This window comes from Haemorhous mexicanus, chromosome 16 (assembly GCF_027477595.1).
Source record: "Haemorhous mexicanus isolate bHaeMex1 chromosome 16, bHaeMex1.pri, whole genome shotgun sequence".
In the NCBI taxonomy this organism is placed as follows: Eukaryota; Metazoa; Chordata; class Aves; order Passeriformes; family Fringillidae; genus Haemorhous; species Haemorhous mexicanus.
In genome coordinates, this window is record NC_082356.1 from 10271652 (window position 1) to 10278988 (window position 7337).

The following is a 7337-nucleotide window of genomic DNA, read 5'->3' on the forward strand; positions in this document are numbered from 1 at the left end:
GGGGACACAAAGGCACAACATTGCCATTTGCCATTCTCCTGCTGAGAGAGCCTCCTCTTGCTTTGGTGTGGTCACCATCAAATGCTTGGGGTCACAGGATTCCCTCCAGAGTGGCAGCGTTGGCCTTTGAAGGCCAAGGATCTGCAGGAATTACTTCAGATTTAACAAAAGAAATTGCATTCCTGCTTTGGGCTGGAACAATGTGTTGGACCCTGACAGGGTGTTAGATTTTGCAGGCTGCCAGATGTGCAGGGGACTGGCCCTGGGCAGAGGGGAATGGATGTGCTTTATCTGGATCAGTGCCTACTTAGAGGTGTGTTTAAAGCTGCTTTTCTGGCAGGACTGGCCCAGTAGAAAGCACAGTCCAAAGGGGCAGGTGATCAAGGTGGGCTGTTGAGCAGGAAATTGGCAGCAGGAGACATGGAACAAAGTGGTTAAGGATTGCCCTTGAGAGGGGCATTGGGAACACCTCAGGGAAGGGCACAGCTAAGGGCCAGTGTGCTGCAGCCACTCCCTTCAGCAGAATGTGTCTGCTGTGAAGTCCCACAGGAGACCTGCTGGTGTCCCTGCAGTGACAGCAGTGTGGCTGAAGCAGGGGAGAGTTTTCTCAAAGCAATGTCTCTGCTCCTGAAGCATTTGCTGTTGTTGTGTCATTCCAGACGTGCCTCTACAGTGGCATTAAATAAGATAGCAGTAATGACAAGAAAGCACCCATTTAAAACTCGTGGAAAAAGGAGATACCAACTGTCATGGTCTGCGCCTGGCGAAATGCCAGTGCTTCCATGAGAAAACCTCTTTTCCTGGTATCTACTGTGAGATGTGATCAGAGATAGAGCAGAGCAGGCTCCAACTTACGATTGAAAGGAAAAAAACTTTATTAACATAAAACTACAGGGAAAAAACACACAGAACACAGGATGAAAACCTTCCAAATTTCCTCCTCCTCCCCCCACCAAAAATTTCCTAATTCCGTTACCACCCTTTGGATAATCAATTCTCAATTCTTTGAGAAGAGAGGAGTCCCTCTTGCACTACAGACTTCACCCAGGAAACAGGCGAAACTTCTCGTGTTTCTGTGTCACGTGTGGCACCGCCCGGAGAACATTTTGCCATCGTGACCTCTTCCTTCCATGTCCAGTGCTCTCACCACTGCACATGGACCAGAGCTGCTTCTAGGGTTTTTTCTCTTTAAGGATGCTTTGTCCAGTTCCAAAAAAGAGCACAGTCCCTCTCCTTTTGGGACACCTGTCCCCCCCATGTTTCACCCCCTGGGGCTGAGGGGTCTCTTGAACAGAGATCATCTTCCTCTTCTTCTTCTTCGAAGACGGAGGGCACCACCACAACCCTCCTCCACCCTTCGTCTCTGTTCACACACCTTCACATCACCGCACTCTCCTGGCTCTGAGCCACTGCCTCCCCCCAGAATGCAGTCTCTGTGTCACAGGAACTCAAGGGTTCTGTCCATAGCTATCCAAGAAAAGTCCAGCCAAAAGCCACTCCATCATCTCCTCCCACCTAGAATTCTTCTCAACTTCTCTCAATCTCACCAACTCCAGGAGGAATCAGCATTTGCAAGGTTTCCATCGTCCCAAGAAGGGTTAAAAGTCCCAGGCTCTGCCGGTTTGGTTCATGAACTCCCACGGCTGGCTGCCCTGCTGGGCACCCCCCCCTTCTCCTTCACTCCAGCCGCGCTATCACAGGCACAGGCTGCTCTCTCTCTCTCCCTCCGGGGGGGGAATGGGGGATGGCTGCCCGAAGCCCTGGCAGTGCAATGCTCCTCCACCCTTCGGCCCAGGCCTGGCCTACCTCCCTCCGGCCGCATGGCTCCCCTCCCCCCTGCCCAGCTCAGAGCTGGACAGGGGAGGTCTCCTCTGGTCCAGGACCGGAACTCAAAAGGAACTTCCAGTGGGAGTTCACAGCTTTTAACCCCCTGTGTTCTCAGAGGCGTATCCATGCCCTCAGTGGACAAACCAGGTGCCAATATTAAAATCTGGACACCGGTTGGCGTGACCACACCATCCCAAAAAAAAACATTTCCCCTCAAACCACAACACCAACTCTACTTTTACCCAAGTTGCTGAGAAAATAACTGAACCCTACCCTCATTCAGCATTCACCTCCCTTGTCTTTTGATTTTCACCTCATCTGTCTTTTTATTTTTGCCTTTCCTTCTGTTTGAAACACACTAACTTTTAAGTACAATGAAAGGGGACAAAATCATCAAAGCAAAAGAAAACTATTTATTAGTAAGGATTCAGCTGAGCCGGGCGTGTCTCCCTCCCCGAGAGCCAAGCACACACACACCCTTTGAGAAAATGGCAATCTTTCTGTGCCCTTTATACCCGGCTGGGGCGGTCCCTGTCCCCTTTCCCATTGGATGGGTACTCAGGAGCTTCCATTCTCTGCTCACCACGAACTTTTCTGTCCCCTCCCCTCTCGTCCTACTTCCTTTTGGTCAGGTCTTCAACCCTGTCCCTCTCACTGCCACACTCAACATCCAACCTGAACAAATCCAAACCACAAACAACACACAGAACCAACAAATTCCATTCTTTTGCTTTATGACCTTTTGGCTTCAGCCAAATACCACCTCATCTCTCCCACCTCCTCTGGTCCTGTGCTCTTCTTACTGATAGGTCTAAGTTCTAGAGCAAAAAAGATATTTGCAGTTGTGTGGGCCTGCGTTTCCCTGTCTCAGAGTAAAGGACATCCCAGAATTGTTTCCCATTGAGTCTCCTGTAAATCCATGGGTTTTACTTACTCCATGAGTGCTCAGTCAGTGCCCCAGAGCTCTGTGACCACATAGGCACAGGGCTGTGCTTAAGGGAAGTGCTGCCTGGCATTGTGGAGAAAGAAACCTGGAGAAATAGATGCCAAACGAGCAGCTTGGCCTGAGCCTGCTCTGTGTGGCCCAGCAGCTCTGGATCACTCAGAGCAGAGGTGGGTGAGCCACTGTTTGCCCAGTGTGGGCTGGGCGGACGTGCTCACCCAGAGTCTGTACTTCCCTGGGGATCAGTGGAAGATTCTCCTTCATGAACCTTCCTCCCAGCAGCTGAAGCTCTCCCTGCTCTCTCTCGCCTCTCCAGCTGCCATCAGCTGCCCCGAAACAGAGCTGGTTTGGGGTTTCCCCACCAGAGTTGATATTTCAGAACTTCGTCGCTCGGGAGGTCTCTGAGATGGAGCTGTCTCTCATTAATAAGGACAAGGTAAGTGCTGGCACCCGGAGCTTTAACACTGTGCTGGAAGGGGAGAGTGCTGTCATTCCCTGGGTGTACAGCAAAGCAAGTTCTCTGCTGCAGCACATGCAGAATAAAATGTCTCCGCACCTTGTTCTGCAAGATGCTGGAAATCTTCCTGTGCTGGGAATTGTCCCCTGATTTTGGCCATGCAGTGATGGTCTCTATCCCAAAGGAGTTTCCTTCTCTTGCAAGCTCTGCATTGACAGGAATGTTGAGGGCTGTACAGTTCTTTCCTGCTCTCCTGCTTTGCCTTGAGTCTATCCCACACCCTGTGTCTCCTTGGTTAATCTTGGCTCCTGGTAGGAATCTCTGCCTCTCTCAGCCAGTTTGGCTCCCTTTGTGCAGCTGACAGTCACAGCTCAGGGGCTGAGTCTTCTGCATTTTGTGCTGGAATCACTTCTCATCAATGGCATTGGCACTGCAGGAAATGTGTTCTGAAAGAGCCCTGCAATCAGGCTGATGGAGCAGAAGCAGTGAGAGGCCTTTAGGTGCCACTTCAGGCTCCTGCTCAGCTTCATCCAGCTCTGTTCAGCTTTTCCAAAAGCAACATGGTGCTCTGCTTTCCTTTTGGAGAACCACAGCAGATCCAAAGCCATGTGCTCCTGGAGGTTTCCACCTTCACTTGAAGAAATTTGGATTGTTTTGCAGTTTGCCAAGAGAGCTAAGAGGGGAAAAAGTTGAAAAATGTCAGCAGTTGTGTTCCAGTGTAAAGAGGAAAACTTGAGACCACTGGAATTTCAGTCAGGGAAAGATTTTCTCAAGGGGGGCTTGTGCCAAGTGTGGGCTGGTGGGAGGAGACAGAAGGGAGTTCAAATCATCTGGTTTAGACTTTTGGAGAGCATTTTGGTGCTCAGGGGTTGATGCTCTCAGTGTGCCAGAAAATGCATGTTTGCTGTGTCTGTGAATGCCAGAGGGCAGAACCTGGCCTGCTGGCTGCAGGCAGGAATGCCCAGCAGCCCAGCCTGCCTGCACAGGCAGCAAGAAGGCCTGGAGAGCCAAGACTGGCTTTTCATCCTGGAACCACACTGTCAGTCAGTGCTGGTCATGTTTCTCCAGGCAGAAAAGGCCTTTGAAGCCCACAGTCAACAGGCACAGCCTGTCTGTGTTTTCTGTCACTTTTGGCAAGCTGATTGCTCGCATGGTTTTATGATTCTTCTTTGCTGCTTTACTGCTAATTGAAATTCTCTTTGCCATCTCCTTGTTTTAGGGATTGTCTTGCTCTGTTCCTTCCCTCTTTTGCTTTTCAGGTTTGCTTTTCTTCCCAGTAAGGCCACAGGGCTTGGTCTCCTCTCTTGCTTCTCTGCCTGCCTGACTGTATCCCCACAACGTCCCTACCGAAAGCTAATCTGCTAGAAGGGAATTTCTTCCTTCCCCCAGGACAATGTGCTGGTTTGCTTTCAGGGAGCACATTCCCCCTCTGGAACATGATAACTGCATGGCTGTGTGCAGGCAGAAGCCAGCAGGTTTTTTGGCCTTGTTGAATAGGCAGATGACTTGGTTCAGGTGCTCTGTCTCCATCCTCGTGGTGCTGACCTGCTCAGCCCTTCCTTGCCAGCAGGCACTGCCCTACTGGCCCTGGCCAAAATGCTGGAGGCAGACAGAAGGGATTCCAGTTCAGCCTTGTGAATGATGTGTCTGTGCCTGCAGAGCTGAAAGTACTTTGGGAAAGGGGCCAAGGAGGGATGCCAGCAGGGCACGGACAGGTCTCCTCTGGTCCTGTTGGCACAAGTGGCACAATCATCATTTGGTGTCTTTGCTGCAGATTCCTTGGCTGGTGAAGGTGTCCATGGAGAGCTGCCCTTATTTCCAGCTGGCATGCCCCAGGGATGTGTACCATGTGGTGCCAGCAGGCGCCTCTGCCCCTGTGCGCATCCGCTTCAGCCCCGCCGAGAACAAGGTGAGAGTGGAGGAGCCAAAGCACAGAATGATCTGCACAGCCATTGTTTTCCCTGCACTCTGGCTCCAGCCCATTGCATGCTGTGAGCTTGGCTTCAGGCCATGGGCAGGCAGCCTGCAGCCAGTCACACCTTGGCCCCTGCTGGCAGGCACTGCAGCCAGGCCTGACAGGCTCTGCTTCCCCTCCCTGCACACCCCTGAGCATTCCCAGGGGAAGATGCAGAGGGAACAGGATGGAAATGACAGAGGGCTGTTGATAGATGTTGGGCCATCTCTAGGTCTAGGGGAAGGGGTTTCATGATGATGGAAAACACCAGAGGAACCAAGAGGTCAGAGAGCTTTCCTCCTTGCTGACTGGCACCAGCTTCCCTGCCTGCCCCTGGGCTGGAGCAAAGACGGTGCTTTTTCACCCCCTCTGCTCTCCAGCCTTGCAGCTGTGCTGTCCCAGAGCACAAGTGAGTATGGTACAGCTGCAGGGCCAGGGCAGAGGATGTGCTGTGCCCGTGAGCCCGGCCTGGCACAGGCACACTGGGCTCTGGGTGCCCTTGGTCAGCAGGAGGTTGCTGAGCTGCAGGGGACTGGGACACCTGCCTGAAGGAGCTCGTGCAGGGCAGGTACAAGCTGCAGGCAGAGCTGTGAGCCCAGGGCTTGTGGCAGTGACACTGCTGGGGCTCTGTCTTCATGCCTGTCCCTGTGCTTGCTCTGTCAGCTGGCACCCATCCCGTGCCAAAGGTGCTTTTGTGGGGAGGTTTGAACAGCAGTGCTGAGGCCCTGGCAAGTCTGATCTCAGTGCTGGGATCTGGAGGGTTCATGTTCAGGTCTGGAGGCTTGTTCATAGGGAAGGGTTTAGGACATGGCATGGAAGGGAGGAAACCTTGCAGGGAAACAAAGAGAGGCCCTTTCCAACAGCATCCTGCTACCTCTTGGCACTGTTCTTCTCCTGGCTTGGTTGGAGAGGCAAAGTTAGAGAGGAGTTCTGAGCCAACTGATGTTTCTACAGCAGGCCAGAGGTGCAGGATCTCTTTGGGTGCAGCTGTTTTCTCATCTTCCTTTTGCTGCTTAGAGCCAGTTGAAGACTTTGTCCTATTCTCAGACGGTTGGAATATAGAAACCTAGAGGAATGTCCTGTGTTCCCAAGCACCATGTTCTTTAGAATGAACTTAGGAATTGTTTAACAATCATTAAAATTTAGAGTAAAATTGTGGTGGCCTAGGGTATGGGTATGACCTAGTGATACAAGAGCTGAATGCCACAGAGATAGGTTTTGCAAAAGTGCCCCGGTGCCTTTAAAATGTGACATATTAGTAGAACTTAGTGCTCATTTTAGGGTGCAATAGGTAAATCGATGCCCTTGGAGCATCAATTTACCTATTGCACCCTAAAATGAACAATAAGTTTTTCTTCTGCCATGGGGATGGCACTAAATGCCCTGTGCTGAGGCAGTTTCTTTTCCTGCAGGATTATTGCCACCAGCTGGTCTGCATGACATCAAGGGAAAGGATCGTTGTGCCAATTCGGGCCATTGGTGCCCGAGCTGTCCTGGACTTCCCTGCCCAGCTGGATTTCTCCAAGTGTGCAGTCCAGGGCAGCACCCAGAAGACTCTGCTGGTGCGCAATGTCGGTACCCAGGCAGCTCGTTACCAGCTGAGCACCCAGAGGTGAGGCAGCTCATCTGTCCTTGTGCAAAACACCTTTGGGGGACAGCAGAGCTGGGAAAGAGCAGCAAAAGGAACCAGAGCATTGCAGCTGCTGCCCTGCAGCCTGGCTGGAAGGGAGCAGGATGGATGGCATCAGCTCTTGCTTTCTGTGGCCTTGGAGCTTTCTCTGTCCCAGATTTGCTGGAGGCTGCTGGAACATGTTGGTAGCTGGCTTGCACCCTCCTGAGCACAAGCAGCTTCTGAAATGCTTCCTCAGCACTGTCAGCCAAATAGACCCATTCCCTGAGAGGCCACAGGCACGTGGCTTTCCAGTGGTCCTGGAGGGGACCTCTGGCAATCATCTGAGCAAACACACTGCTGAAAGCAAGAGCAGAGTCTGGGGACTGCAAGGTGCCATTGGGAGATCTGGACCTGGCTTTAGATGCCATAGAAGGGACAAACATATCAATGGACCTAGCTAAAAAGCAGAAGAAAACAACGTGTTTTTCAAGAAAACCCCCTCCGTCCCTTATCTTTTCTGCCTGTCAGGTGCAGTAGTGATTCA